The sequence below is a fragment of the Eptatretus burgeri genome, chromosome 12 (assembly GCF_056783735.1).
Source record: "Eptatretus burgeri isolate ZD-2024b chromosome 12, Ebu_testis_v1, whole genome shotgun sequence".
Taxonomy (NCBI): domain Eukaryota; kingdom Metazoa; phylum Chordata; class Myxini; order Myxiniformes; family Myxinidae; genus Eptatretus; species Eptatretus burgeri.
Genome location: NC_140972.1, coordinates 49,223,879 through 49,239,888, shown reverse-complemented (window position 1 = coordinate 49,239,888; position 16,010 = coordinate 49,223,879). Strand labels below are relative to the sequence as shown.

General features: G+C 41.6%; 2 long non-coding RNA genes across 2 annotated transcripts; both read right to left on the bottom strand.

Moving 5' to 3' along the window:
• Positions 1 to 1,926: 1,926 nt before the first annotated feature.
• On the bottom strand, positions 1,927 to 5,497 carry LOC147015580 (uncharacterized). The gene is made up of 3 exons (XR_015050377.1): positions 5,309 to 5,497; positions 3,039 to 3,186; positions 1,927 to 2,893 (listed from the first exon to the last, which is right to left on the bottom strand). It is a non-coding gene; the product is annotated as an uncharacterized LOC147015580 (long non-coding RNA).
• Positions 5,498 to 5,964: 467 nt separating this feature from the next.
• Positions 5,965 to 15,777, bottom strand: LOC147015579 (uncharacterized). Its single transcript, XR_015050378.1, has 2 exons — positions 15,701 to 15,777; positions 5,965 to 9,010 (listed from the first exon to the last, which is right to left on the bottom strand). It is a non-coding gene; the product is annotated as an uncharacterized LOC147015579 (long non-coding RNA).
• Positions 15,778 to 16,010: the final 233 nt, after the last annotated feature.

Here is a 16,010-nt window from a genome sequence, read left to right as displayed (position 1 = left end):
TATCCATCCATCCATTAGGACCATACTCTGTGCAGAGCGTTGGTGCCGCCGAAGCAGTCTCCTTGGCTATTGGGAACAATCCTGGACGGGTCGCCACTCCGACACAGTATACCAGCAAGCTGGCACTCATTTTGCCGACCTCGGAAGGATGACAGGCAGAGTCAACCCCACCTGGTGTTAATTCAACAGCTGAGTGGGATTTGAACTCAGGACCCTAGGATCCCAAGCCCACTACCTTAACCATTAAGCCAACACCAGGCATATATATATATATATATATATATATATATATATATATATATATATATATATATATATATATATATATATATATATATATATATATATATATATATATATACATATATATATATATATATATACATATATATATATATACATATATATATATATATATATATATATATATATATATATATATATACATATATATATATATACATATATACATATATACATACATACATACATATCGTCGTGGTCAGGATGATCAACACTGACCGGGAGGGATAGCCAAATGGTTTCAACTCAGAGGCAAACAGCCGAAATTCTTGGAGATTATGGTGCGCGTGATTGAAAGCAGCGGAGGTGCCCACCAGAATGGAAACACATGGGTTTATTCTTAAACCCACAACGAACAGACGAACACAAGTAAATTGAATAAATGATGGTTTAGTTTACATAAATCAACGAGTAATAATCAAAATAACTCAAGGGTAAAAGTGAAACGTGAGGTAAAATCAATCCTAATTTGAGACGTCTCCACTCAGTCACAAAAGCAGACAAGGGGGAAAGAAAAAATAAAATAAAATAAATTCCTCCCTTTTTGCCGGTACTCAGCTTTGTGTTCAGATATGACCTTTTAGGAGCCTCACAGTCGTCAAGCCTCGAAACCACTGTATGGGAAAAACAGAAAAATGGCGCGAAGTCGCTCTCTACGGTCACATACGTGAGTTATTTCACGCGGATGGTCTTCAACGCCAGGGCCCAAAAACCGCCATGCAGTTTCTTCTAATGATCGAGATTGCCACACCAATCCTCTCACAGCCCCAGGTCCACTCACAACAAATGGCGCCGCCTTTTTGCTCGAGCATACAACAGGAGACTGCCGAGTTATTGCTGAGAGACATGCTCCTCTTCTTCTCGCCCCAAAGTGCACAAACTTCGCGACCCAGCCGAACATACAATGGCTAGCGTCTTGCTCCAGCACGTGAGCAAATTCACACAACACGAACAACGAGAATCGCGCAACCTTCTTGATCGCGTCGAGGAGAGCAAGCGTGCGATCTTTTGTGTTCCGACCACCGTCACCACTCGATCGTCATCCCTCTTAAGTCACATTGACCAATCATTAGCCTCGGGGGCGTGGCCTGCCGGTTACCATTCCTGGGGGCAGGGTTTAGCCTACCAATTGTGTTCGGACGACGCCAGCAGATGGGTCGGCTGTTGTTATTCTTCATGGAAAAAAGAAGAGGTCATGGGGCAACCACATACTGGGAGAAACAAACCTTAAACCCTACCAAGTTAACACAGCACCACCCCCCCCCCCCCCGTGTGATAACATGTAAACAACTTGAAGCTCACAGTTTTCCCTACCTAATTTACATTGAGATGTCTCCTACCTGTCCCCAGACCATGCTACACTCTACAATCCTACGTTTACTTTGAAATTCCTCCATCTACCCCCACAATCATAACAATATATATATATATATATATATATATATATATATATATATATATATATATATATATATATATATACACATTCTACATACATATATACATACATACTGAGAAGGGTTCAGTGTCTTTATACTTCCATTCGTCACCATCAGCCAAGACCTAAACTGAGCACATTGCAAAGCTGGCTTCCAAAACCAGCTGCAGAGTGGTCTTCCTCTGACGTTCCAAGTCATTCCCTGATAAATCATAACTATAGAAGGTCTACAACGCCTTTGTCCATAGCTCAAATGAGTACTGCTCTCTCCTATGGAGTGATGCTCGAGCAATACATCTGTCTCTCTTGGATTCTGTGTAATCGAAAGCTCTCATCACAGTGGACATCGCTCATGATCAGGCTGAAGTACAAGGTCTGTCAGTCTCACATCACATGCAGGTTTGCCTTTTTCCCACCTCTCTCCTAGTCTTGCTCCTTCAGCTCCCTCAACCCTCTGACCCTCCCCAGTTCCTCAAGGAAGCACACTTTCTTGCAGTAACCTCCTCCTAGTTGAACTCCCAAAATCCAGGTTTACTACACACCTCAACCTTTTTGTTCCTCTTTTTTTCACATTTGAGGAACTGCTGTCCTGAGCCTGCTCAAGCCCACTCTTCTCTCCTGGACTTCAAGCAGATAGTGCACCACCATTTTATCACCCCCCCCCCATCCCTACCTCCAGAATGGCCACAATGTCTTGTCACCCGTTGTGAAAATTGTGACATTGCCTTTTATTACATTAGCTGACAACACTGAAGGGTTCAACAAGTTATACCTCATACATTTGCCATACTCTTTTACTTTAATACACATTTTACAGCAGATGACATCATTACAGAGCTCCATCATGACCATTACAGAGAAAAAATATGTGCCATGTTCTGCGCGACATTTCCCGGAGCATTTGTGGGGTGATACGATTAAAAGGAAGTCTCACTGCTTGTTTTAGGTCATCAGTGGTTTTGTACTGCTGCTGTGTAACAATCTGTTTTGTGAAGCCCCAAAGGTATTCTTTACAGAATCGTTGCTGGAAGTCGACACATACCTCTTCCATTGTTTTCCCTGTTTGTGGGCATTTGTGAGCCCAGACACTGACAACAATCCGTTGTTAAATGGTGTAATTGCTTGTATCGCCCATAGTTACGTTCACTCAATCTGAAAAACAGGAGAAAAGGAAATTAATTAATAGTCTGCACACAAAGACAATGTCACAAATTTTTTTACAAAGGGTTTTCAAGACCATATTGTGGCCACCTTGCACAATCTTTTGTTTTTTTTACCCCGATTAACCCAATCTTACTCGACCCTCTTCGTGACAGGTGACGGTTCTCCCATCCTCTTTCTCTCCTCTTTTCCTGTTTGTTCATTCACTGGCTTATTGTGTCCAAATGATGTCTCGTTGTTCCATTCTTAGTTTATACCCTCCATCACATTGCTCTTCCATGTACCTCAATCAAGCAAAGAGAAAAATACAATTAATTAATTTTAAAAAGGCTTCTAACTCTGTGTGACACCTGGCAAAATGTTCACAATAGGATACTGTAGGTGAAGATAAACATACAATTAAGGTCTCGCTGATAAACAGCAGAGAAAACATAAATAACCTGTGAATTCAAATATTACGTACGCAAAATTATCACTGATGTTATCATCACCAAGATCTACGTAGGTACATTTGTAAATGTGTGCTCTAAAACTCATACCTATAGGGTAAGAACTTTTGTTTCCTGAACTTTCTTTATGTGCCAATAGGTAGTTTTGTTCTTTGAAAAAAGAAGTTACTTTCAATGGAAAGTTTGACCCATCACTATGGGACAAGAAAGCACAAATAAATATAAAGGAAAATGTTGAGACTAGGACTGTGACGTACCCAATTGGTGACGATATTACCAGGCAGGAGACACGTGCAAACAAGAAACGAATATGGCAATTACAGCAAATTTCGCCACAAATTGTCTTTCCTAAGGGCGAAGACGGGCATGTGACCTGCAGGTACAGATGAGATCAGATCCTGAATTTCTATAAACAGGCCATGTCACCTGCGATGCTGTAGTTGTGTGATCGGTGTGAACACACTCTCAAGGGCAGTTTTACTTTATGAGTTAAGCCCCAGGGTGCAGGGGAACTGGAAAGAATAACGACAACAATGACGACGTGTGATGGATGATGACAATAGTAGATATGTGGGATAAAGGTGTCTACTATGTTAATAATATCTCCTTCATTAACATTTGGGCCACATGTGCAGCATTGTGTACAAGAAGCACAAACACAACAGGGGTGTCCCCTATCTCTCCACTCCTGTATATATACAATTTAACATTTACGCAAATGACAAAGACGAGAGGTAATGGTCAAAATTTGAAATTCCAAATATATATATATATATATATATATATATATATATATATATATATATATATATATACATACATATAAACAAAAATATACGGTTGTGGGGGGATCTCAGGTCTGTGACAAGTTTGGTGGGAGAGAGTGGAGGTGAGGGAAGGATAAGAATCAATAAAAGGAAGTAAAGAAGAGGAAGGGCGGATGAAGTAAAGCAGAAAAGGGTGTGGGGTGACTGCATGCACAGTACAACCAACAGGAATAAAATGGGGAATGGGAGGAAGAGAAGAAACAAAGACCTATGCGGGACCAGGTGCGTGCATGGGAATTGTGGTGGGAAGGAATTGTGGAGTAGGAAAACTGTAATTTATTGCGTGAAAGTAGAACTGTCCACTTAAAAGTGACAAATAATACAGCAGGACATGCACGACACCCTACCCCTAACATGCTTGGGCTCATCTTTACATGTGCATCAGGTGCAGCCAACCCATGGTCACGTTTATCAAGCTGTTGGGAGCCATGGTTTGGCTGCTTTGATCTTTCTGAGCATGTGGCTTATGATGCTGACATCACAGGTTCAAATCCCAAACGGGGTGTTGCTTCCTTTCATGTTTTCTAATTGTTTTGTCCATCAAGTACATTTCACACTGAATTTCAATAAGTCGCATGCAGGAAAAAAAAAAAAAGGAAAGAAATGTTGTGAAGGTGAAATTGTTGAACTGCCTTTTATGGTTTTATGGCAAAAAAAATAATGAAATAATAAAGGTAAACGTTACTTTTTAAATTATCATCACCCACATCTTCAGTTCACTTTTATCACTTCTGGGAGTATGCAACTTCCCTTAAAAAGTTCGAATGTCAGCAGCAGTGGGAACCTGTGTGCCAATCTAGCAGCTACATAGAGGTTCCTTCATGTTTTCCAATGTACAAACAAGCATAACCTTTTGATGTGCAGTATCATGAGGTGGTTACACTTGTACTGGATCTAAAAGAGGAGTTCACGTAACACTGGTCACATCATGGTAGCCAGAGACACGCGAGCAACCTGAGAACTGAATTTGCTTATGGTGCAGGAAGTGCTGCCCAGACAACAACCACACTGTCTGAGACAGCAAACAGTGTAAGTTGGTGCACAAGGGATATCCAAGAAGACCAAACCACTTACAAACCGCAATTTAGGCAGGAATTAGTAATTGGTTCAAAATGGCGGCGAGAACTTACTGACTTTTCACAAAAAACACCTTGGGATGTTTAAAGTCCACCAACAACAGGTGCTGGCAGACCAGACAATATGTGGCAATGCATCCACAGCTGCACCTCCATGGATTTTCCTCCCTCTTCCTGCTTACGTCTTATTCTCACGTATGCAGCATGGGACTTTGGGTTTGCATCATTGCTCGGGAGGGGGGGGGGGTGGTTCTGGAACGCACCAACTGTGGGAGAACACACAGACGCAACAAGGGGGTGAACGAACAGGAGGAGAGAGAATAGGGAAGGAAACATAGCAACCTGCAAACAGATGTATGTGGAGGGTGAATGAGGGTAGTAAAGACCACTGGTAGAGATGGAGAATGCCCGAAAATGGTGGTGTACTAAGAGTTTTCAAGCCTTAGAGTGAACAGTGGGTCGATTGAACGGACTGAGGAAGGAATTTCTAGAATATGTTCAGAGTGCTTGCGATACCTCACCTACTCTTCAACAAACGACACCAAGGGATCTTTACATTCACCAGCTAATACTATCATACAGGACACCCAGCTTAACGTCCATTTGTGGGACGGAACACTTTGTGATGAAACACCCTGCCTGCGATGCACTCACATCAGACAATTTATAGTCCAGTCAGGAATCGAAACCAGATGAGACAACTCAGGTAGTAGGTACTATTGGTTTTATTCAACTGAACATCAGCAGTCAAACAGAGAACACAGAAATGATTGCAATGTAGCACAATGTAATATAATTAAATTGTGTACTAATAAAGATACAGATAAAAGGGCCATTATAAGAAGGGCCACAAATGGACTTGATCGCTGCAAGCCAAAATGGCTAAACCATCTACATTATGCATGTTACATATAAAGAATTAAGGAAGAAAGTGTACTAGAATAGCCTGTCACCTGCACAAACTGAGGAATGACAAGTACATGTCAAGGGATACAAACAACTTGCATTGTAAAACTAGAAAGCATCTGAAAATGCAAAGCCCGTCCGCTTTGTATTCGGCCTTCTTCTTTCGAATGCTAAACGGTCCCTTTGACCTTTTTGACCAAATTATTAATTTATCTTCTCCATATTCTCACAATAAAGCTTTGTTGAAAATCTGATAACAAAAGCTCAAATGGTAAAAAAAAGTTATGGCCTGAACAGACACACAGACAGAGACACACATAAGTGATTGCAAAACCCAGCCGTCTCCCGCTGCACGGGGAACAGGCTAATAAGATGAATCGAAAGGATAGACACAAAAGGAGGGTGAATACAGTGCAAACAAAGCAAGGGGAGGATTAGAGAATAGGTCCAATTGCACATCACTAGGTGGAAACTTCAGAAAAGGTCAAGCCTGGAGTGCATGTAACAGGCTGCAGCACATCTGGCAGTCGAACATTTCAAGATCTACCAAACTTGCATTCTTTAGAGCTTGCGTAGAGAACATAGTCTTATATGGATCAGAGACATGGATCATGTCTCCAAATTATATCAGGTGATCTGCTTGAGATTGCCTTGCTCAACCAGAGGAAGAAGGCTACTGAACTACATCGACTGCGTAGCAAGGGATATCCAGCATGATATAGCGGACATGCAGACACTGATGATGGACAAAGACTCATGGCGCGGCATTGTGAACTCTATCTCGGATGCGTCCGCTGAGTAGTAGTAGTCGTAGGTGGAAACAGACATAAGGTAAACATGAGAAAGGGGGGAAAACCAGAGTGAATGGGATTAAAGAAAGGAAAATGAAAACTCAGCCTGGGAGCCAGCCTATATAGGATAGGGTTCAAAGAAATTGAGAGCTGAAAAGTGTGAGCGACCTGAGACCAATAGGTAGGGACAGGTGTTCTCATGCAAAATTAATGTAAAACATAAAAAGAGCACAGCAGCTACGAAATGTTGTGTATCAAATATCAATTTAAATCATCATCAAAATCAGCAGTATGTTCGTCAAAACATATCCATGTAATTACTTTCTATTTTAACAATCTTAAAAGGGCACATCACAAAAAAATAAGAGGAAAAAAACAAGAGGGAGTGCAATGTACATTATTCATTAGGAATCATAACAAAGTATGGTATAGCACTGTTTTTGTACCTTTGGGTTTTACACTTCATTTGTGATGGTTGAGATGAATTTCTGAGAGTCTGGAAGAGTAGTGTCCTACTCAAAGGTAATTGTGCGACCACTGCACCATTCTGTTAGTACTTGGTACCTTGCTTATGTGGAGGTTTTCCCAAGCCTTCTTCCCTTGCCTCTTGTCAGCAGACATGGCATGTGCAGCGTGCAAACGTGGATGGCAAAATATATTGATGCCGTGGATTTGTAATTTTTGCTTCCCGCAAAGGGTACACGAGGAAAATAAAACATCATATCCAAGATCTCCTTTGTTCACACAGAGTGAGTCTGTCTGTCTGTCTCTCTCACGCACATAGTGGACATTCCAACATTCAAAAAGTGCTCCAAAAACAGTGAGGACACCTTTTTTCATGTTTATATCAAATAACCATGCTAATTCATTGGAGCATGCGATGTTGAACATGATGTGGCAAATGCTACCTCTGAATTTGACATTTAAGGTAATTACCCCACGTGAACGAAATGAAAAGTGGCGTTAAGCAATTGGTTCACTTCGTCTGTTTGTTTGTCTGTGTGTCTATAAACGACAGTTGATGATCAAAGAACAAGTTAATTCCAATTGAATGTTGTATTTTGAACATGAATCGGAACATAAATCAGAAAACAAATCTGTACTTTAATTGTACTTTGGCTCCGAAATCGTCCCGATAGCGAATGTGCAAGAAAGGGATGAGATAATTATTTTTATTTTCTGCCTGTCTGATAGTGAAACAAAACTGAAAATCATTACAAACAGGAAACTTACTGTTTTAAAGGTCATACCAAAGGACACAAACAACAAGCATGAATAACCAATGTCACATATCAAACAAGGTGGTGTAAAAAGACAGTGGTAAATTTACTAAAAAAAAAAAATTTTCTCCAACCTTTAAAATCCTCATTTTATTTAAATTGAATTCTATACTTGAACACTGTCGAACAGAAATCGCTTTATTGGCAGCGTAAAAACCCTTCCATTTATCAGGACTTGGACAAAATATTGCAGCATTTTACATCATCTCGACCAATCAAATTTGCTGCTCACAGACCCTGCCCACGTCATGTTTCTCAAGACTGCGTGGAGTAAGGTGTTCTATGAACTCTACTTTTTGAGGTCAAAAGGGTCAAATGAGGACAAATTTGACATTTTATCAATTATGCATTGATAGATGTATCAGTAATGATTTTTTTTTAATGTAAAAAAGTGCATGGAATATGAGGTTTCAATACTGGCTGAAGCCATTGCACATTTAAATGATGAAAATCCGACAATAAATCCCTGAAAAAGAACAAATGACATCATCATAAGGCAAAAATAATCAGCTTGTTCTTATCTACTCATCCACTACATTATCTACACTATCACCTCATCTACTCATCCACTAAGTTTTGTCACAACTTGTCCACAACCTTTTGACATATGCTTTATATCGTTTTTGGCCTCATCTCTTAATGGTGAATCACTTAAAAAATAAATAAATGCTCCTATCCAGATCCGGATCTTCGCCAAAATCGAATCAATCCTTCCTTGTCACACACCCAACCTGTCCACCAAGTTTCGACCGAATCCATCCACAACGTTTGGAGATATCCTGCTCACCAACAGACAAATAAACAGACAGACAGACAGACAGGGTTGAAAACATAACCTCCATCCCCCTTTGGTGGCAAAGGTGAAGATTGATGTTTAAATTGACAAGAATAATTATGAATTATATTTCGTTGTCAAGTGCCACCTTCTTGGCAAGAAGTGACGTGATTTTGTCATGCGACCTTCCCCGATCGTGATTGTGAAGCTGTCATGATATTGTGAAAGGTATGGTGCATTTGAGACTGTTTAAGCTTGCAGTAGTGTTAGCAGCAGGTAATTGTATTGTTTTTATTTCCAAACCTGTGGCCGAAGTGGCCTACTTGTCAAGTTGCACACACATGCCCCCCACCCTCCGGGTTTCTGCAAGGCTCACACAGTCCCCAATCAACCCCCCTCTGGTGAGACGACTGAAATCCAGGCTCACCTCCACTCATTCGTTCCTCTTTTTTTCCTGCCTGTGGAATCAACTTTCACATTCTTTTCAATCTTATGCTTCCCTCCAGGTCATCAAGTCAGCAGTTCACCAACATCGCAGATCGTCCCCAATCCAAAACCATGATCTTTTCTACCCTCGTAAACCCCACTCTGATCTCTCCTTACAAATTTCCAGTTTTCTCTCCTTGGAGTTTGCTTCTGTATCCATCTTGTCCACCTCATGCATCCTCTATGTCCATCTTGTCCACCCCATGCTCGTGTTTTGCGTCCTGCTCTCATCTGTTACGTCCTGACACATTCAATGCACGAGCTCTCCCATGAGCCTCGACAATGTACACAAAAGGAAAGTGTATCCCCGCATGTGGTTGCGACTAGCGAGGCGACCAACTGCAGCAATCCAGCCGGCCAGTAAACTTTCATTCTATACGTCGAAACTTCGGTGTCACAATTAATTTTCAACACACAAAACCCATTAATTAGTGCACTAATTGATGCCTTTTAAACGAATTTCCACTTTTTACCAAGAGGTGGCACTTTACAAAGAAATATCATTCATAAACTTTCTTGTAAATTCGAACAATAATATCTGTGTTACTGTTCAGCCAATTCCAAATGTGATTGCCGGATGAGAAAGAAGAATGTACCAGGATGATATTTTAATCCATGAGTTTGGGTTATATGATAAACTAGCAAAGGTGCCCGTCTTCGACGGGCATCACTGGCAACATATGGTAAAAGACAGATAGCATGAATGTATTTTAAAACAATATATTATATCATTTTTATCCATTGATTATCATTCAGGTTTTCCCCTTCGAATGTCCCGCAGTAGCTCCACTTCGATGACATTACCACGTAGTTTAGTGACTACACAACGTGTACCATTCGTGAGTTCCGGAGGATCCATAGAGCGCATTAAAATTACAGGGCACCCGACTTTAAAGTGATCCAAAAGGCCGGATCAGTTTCGTGTACATATTCATATCTTGTAGATTTTAGCTGGTTCTGAAACGGTTAACAGCATGTCGATTGGATGGTTCTGTGATTTTCTATGGTAGTAAACAGAAGTACGACTTAAGCCTGTACGCCACTATGCGGAGACCCGAGGACCTAATATTTCACAACAAACTAAAAACTCACAAAATTTGAAGATATTTAAAATAAACAATTAATTATAATATCAATTAAATATCATTTTTATCCATCGATAATATGAATTGTTCTGTACAGCTATAGTTGTTCTCCTGGGATCTGCGCATCCATCCACGATCTATGTTCTAATGAAGTGCAGTAGGAATAATAAAAACAGCACCGTGCGGGAGTGCAGGTAATCTCTCCAAAGCTCTCGGAAAGCCTTAAAATGCATCACGATTGGTTTGATTGTGAACAGATATACGGACGGACGGACATCGAGACCGGTTTTATTAGGCCATCATGAAGGTGCCGCTTGATATTACGCATTGAAATAGAGATATGAATACTTAAGTGAGTTTATTATACGTCTATGATTGATAGCTTATTGACAGCTCAATAACATGAGCAATTTACTATGGCATATAGTGATTAAAATAACATACTCCACAAAAGGTTTTACGAACTCATCTTAGTGGTCCTCTAAAAAATGGGAAACATTTTTATTTCTTTTTTGTGCAATAATTCCTCCCATTTTGCAAATGGAGAACATGAACTGTTTAACTACCATAATCATCAAAACGAATTTTGAGGGGCCTCTTAAGAAAGACAATAATATCATTACTATATATGTCAAAGCTTATTTCATTTCATGCAGTAATAAAAATCTGATGGTGGAACAAAAAAAGGGGCGTGCCGAAATATTAATATGTATATAATAATAAGATTTAACTACCATAATCATCAAAACGAATTTTGAGGGACCTCTTCAGGAAGACAATAATATCATTACTAGATAATATGTCAAAGCTTGTTTCATTCCTCTGGCTTCGGCTTCCCCTCCACTCCCACCTCATGTTTATATGTGTACTGTACCGTCCACCGAACAGTGATGACTCCATCTACACCTCACTATCCGAAAACATGGACCATCTTCTATCTTCTCATCCAAACTCTCTCTTCCTCTTATGTGGTGACTTCAATTGTCATCACGCCAGTTGGCTAGGTGTGGGTACCTCTCTCACCTGCCATGGCACCTCAGCAAAAGCTTTCTGCGACTCATTAGGACTGACTCAATCGGTCAACTTCCCGACCCGGATCTCAACCAATGGTCCTCCATCTCTTCTGGATCTGATTTTGACAAATTTCCCTGACAATATCTGCTGCTCTTCCTTCGCTCCAATCGGTTCTTCTGACCACGTCCTTGTTAAAGTGGACATCTCTCTGGCTGTTATCAGAGAACCACCTCACCGCCGTCGAGTCTGGCATTTCACTCAAGCCGACTGGCAGGGTCTCCGAGCAGCCATCAAACTTACAGACTGGTCTCCTATCACTACTTTCTCAAACATCAACTCATCCTGGGAATTCTTTCAAAGAAACTTGCTCTCCCTCATGCACAGATTTATCCCCTCTCGTGTTCAGTTGTCCTACCCTTCCTCCCGCCCTTGGTTTACTGAAGCTTGTGGCGAGGCAGTTGTCCTGAAATAACTTGCCTTTGCCTCATGGAAAGCAAACCCAACTGAGGGCAATCTCAGTTCCTTCCACAAAGCTCGGAGCAAGTGTGTCTCTACCCTCAGGAGAGCCAGAAAACATCTTTCTCATCTCAAGTCTGAACTCTCAAACCTCTCTCCCTCCTCAAAATCCTGGTGGCGTTTAATCAAATCTGTTTCTGGTGTATGTTCCCCCTCCATCCCCTCCCTTAGCTCAAATGGCCGCACTGCTGATTCAACACGTGATAAAGCTGAATGTCTAAACTCGGTGTTTGCAGCTAAATCTTGTGTCCTAAACCCATCACTATCTCTACCCACTTTACCCAGTCGCACCCAACTGTCCCTGGACTCTGTATCCTTTTCTCCTGACAAGGTGGAGAGCTTGCTTTCAAACCTCGACTCAGATTCTGCAACCGGTCCAGACGGCATCAGCCCACGTGTCCTCAAAGCCTGCTCTTCTGCTCTTGCTCACCCTCTCTCTGTTCTATTCACCCTCTCATTTGCCCAAGGTCATCTGCCATCTGCTTGGAAATCTGCTAACATCACTGCCCTGCATAAAAAGGTGCAAAAACAGATCCCTGTAACTACAGACCAATCAGCCTTCTCCCAATCATCAGCAAGGTGATGGAATCCATCATCGCTTCAGACATGAAATCCTTCCTCTTCTCCAATGGCTTGATTTCCAATCATCAATTTGGTTTCAGACCAGGTCACTCTACCCTGGATATGCTGCTTCTGCTCTCCCATCAATGGATGGAGGTCCTCCATGACAGAGAGGAAATCCGAGCCGTATCCCTGGACATATCACGTGCTTTTGACACAGTCTGGCACCCTGCACTACTCACCAAACTCTCTTCCCATGGTATTCAAGGCCATCTCCACTTATGGCTCGCAGACTTCCTCTCCTGTCACAGTCAACGTGTGGCCCTAAATGGAGTTCTTTCATCCCCTCTTCCTGTGCAGGCTGGAGTTCCTCAAGGTAGCGTTCTGGGCCCTGTTCTTTTTCTGGTTTTCATCAATGATCTCTCCGACTCTCTGGAAAATCCTCTATTTCTCTTTGCCAACGACTCCACCCTCTGCCGTACCATCTGTCATCCCTCAGACCGGCAAGCAGCAGCTTCTTCACTCACTGCAGATCTGGATAAAATCACAAACTGGTCCAACACGTGGAACATGTCTTTCAATCCAGACAAATCTCACACTCTCACTATGTCTCTTCGAAAGGACCGTTTAGAAACCCCCCCCCCCATCCACTTTCTCAACAATCCTCTGGAAGAAGTCTTTTCTTTCAAGCTTCTGGGTCTCACTATCTGCCATGACCTTTCCTGGGAAAGTCACATTTCCAACCTTGCCTCAAAAGCCAGTCGCCGACTGGGAATCCTCCGTCGTGCAAAGTCCTTCCTCGGCCCTCTTGAGCTCCTGACCACTTACAAAGCTTTTGTCCGTAGCCTGATGGAGTACTGCTCTCCCCTCTGGGCTGGTGCTCCTGCCTCCCACCTTTCTCGGCTTCACGCTGTCGAAACCAGGGCATTTAAGATCATCGGCATCTCCCACAATGAAGCTGAGTCTTTGGGCCTCTCACTCAATCACCGCAGGTTGGTCGGTGGTCTTTCTGTCTTCTACCGACTCCTCTCCAGCCTTGCCCCCCCCCCCATGCCTCTCTGCGATTTGTCCCCACCACATTTCCACAGGGCGCTCAAGGTCCGCCAACAACCCCCTTCTGGTAAAACTACCAAAATCACGAATCACTGCTCATCTTCACTCTTTCATTCCTCTTTTTTCCCGCCTTTGGAATAAACTTCTTCACTCTATTCTTTCCCATTCTTCCCTCCAGGCTTTCAAAACAGCTGTTCACCACCACCTCTTATCTTCCCCCATCCAAATCCTCGATCTTTTCTACCCCCGATAATCCACCCAAGCCCACTTCCTTCAATTCCCCTGCTTTCCTTCCTGAAAGTCCCTGTAATGTCCATCTTCTCTTCGCCATGTTCCCCGTCCCATCCCCATCCCCCTCCCTTCCACAGTTCACCTAATGTGTCTGTTCCCCACTGTTTTGTCCCTTCCACTCCCGCCCCTCTTGTCTCATGCCCCCTTGCTGTGAGTTGTGTGTTAGCTCTCATACGAACCTCGACCAAGGCATACAAAAAAAAAAAAAAAAATTCATGCAGTGACAAAAATCTGATGGTGGAACAAAAAAAGGGGCGTGCCGAAATATTAATATGTATATAATAATCAGATTTAACTACCATAATCATCAAAACGAATTTTGAGGGACCTCTTCAGGAAGACAATAATATCATTACTAGATAATATGTCAAAGCTTGTTTCATTTCATGCAGTAACAAAAATCTGATGGTGGAACAAAAAAAGGGGCGTGCCAAAATATTAATACAGATTAACATGTTTCCAGGAATTGCTTGTTAAAAATGTTTCAAAAGAAAATTCTATTTCTGGCTTAAATGATGATGGAATTTGTCATTTTTTTTTCAGGCATCCGTTATCGGATTTCGGCCATTTAAGTGTGCAATGGCTTTGGTAAGTGTTAAAACATCATATTCCATGCACTTTTTATGAAATAAAAATAAAACCATTACATCCACCACCGAAGGTTATGTTTTCACCCGTTTGTCTGTCTGTCTGTCTGTCTGTCTGTCTGTCTGTGAGCAGGACATCTCAAAAAGGTTGACGGATTTGGACAAAATTAGGTGGACAGGTTGGGTGTGTGACAAGGACAAATTGATTAGATTTTGGTGAAGATCCGGATCCGGCGTCCTGTCTGCTGACATGAGTTGGTGGACGTTAAAGATCCCGCGGTGTTTTTCGAGAAGAGTAAGCGAGCTATCGCCTGCACTCTGAACAAATTACAAATTCCTGTCTTAACCAGCAGAGGGGGTTGCATCAGTGGCACAGCTGCACCCTCAGCCAATGATGCTTCCCCAAATTCTTGGGCTGCACATCAAAGAAGAAGAAGAAGAAGAAGAAGAGGTTGAGAGGAGGAAGAAGAGGATGTGGAAGAAGAAGAAGAAGAGGATGTGGAAGAAGAAGAAGAGGAAGTGTAAGAAGAAGAAGAAGCCTACTCTCAATAGACTCATCAATAGCTAAAGCTATACATTAATAAACCATGATTGAATATAATTGTTATATCGTTGATACCGAGACGATATTAAACAAAGAAACACTGCAAAAATCGCCTTTTACCCCCGGTTTCACAGCTACAAGTACTCAGCGTACGTAAATATAACTACTTGTACACCGTGACAGAGTTACCGTTGCTCGAGAAGCCCCCGTGTTCCATCATACGGGGAAATCCCTCGAATTCCCCTCCAAACTCACCTGTGGAATCGTCATTCTTTAATGTAATCTCTTTTTTTTTTTTTTTCCTGCAGTCGAATGATTTATAAATCCTGTTTTAATATCAGAAAAGCATTAATATGGAAATGTTCCAACCAAATACTTTAATACGCTTAGTTTAAAATCCTGTTTGATGAAAGAATAAGCGAATTTTTGAAGTGAATGGCTCACAATTTCTCCACTTGATGACGTCAGCACTTTTGAAAATATTTACTGAAGAAATATTCATGCAGAATTCTGGCAGTCATTCTGTTTTCTGATTCACAGTATTTGTACTTTGGTACCTTTTCCATCCTCTCCATCTTGTCTGTTGCCATTCGACTCGTTGTGCGATGTATCGTACAGGAAGTCCTTCCGGGTTGTGTGTTGGTTGATGGTCTGCCTGTTCCTATATTTGCATATTTTATAACAAACGTTTGTGTGAAAATAACACTAAAATATAAAAAAATTCAATTCAATTCAAATCAAAGTGACGAAATAGAAAAGTCGAGGAAATCAAGGCAGACGGGTCAGTTTTGCAGGTTTTCGGTCATTGGATAATCGACGTCACGTGACTGTGTTGTTGTTTTTTAACCTTGCGCACTTTTTCTTACT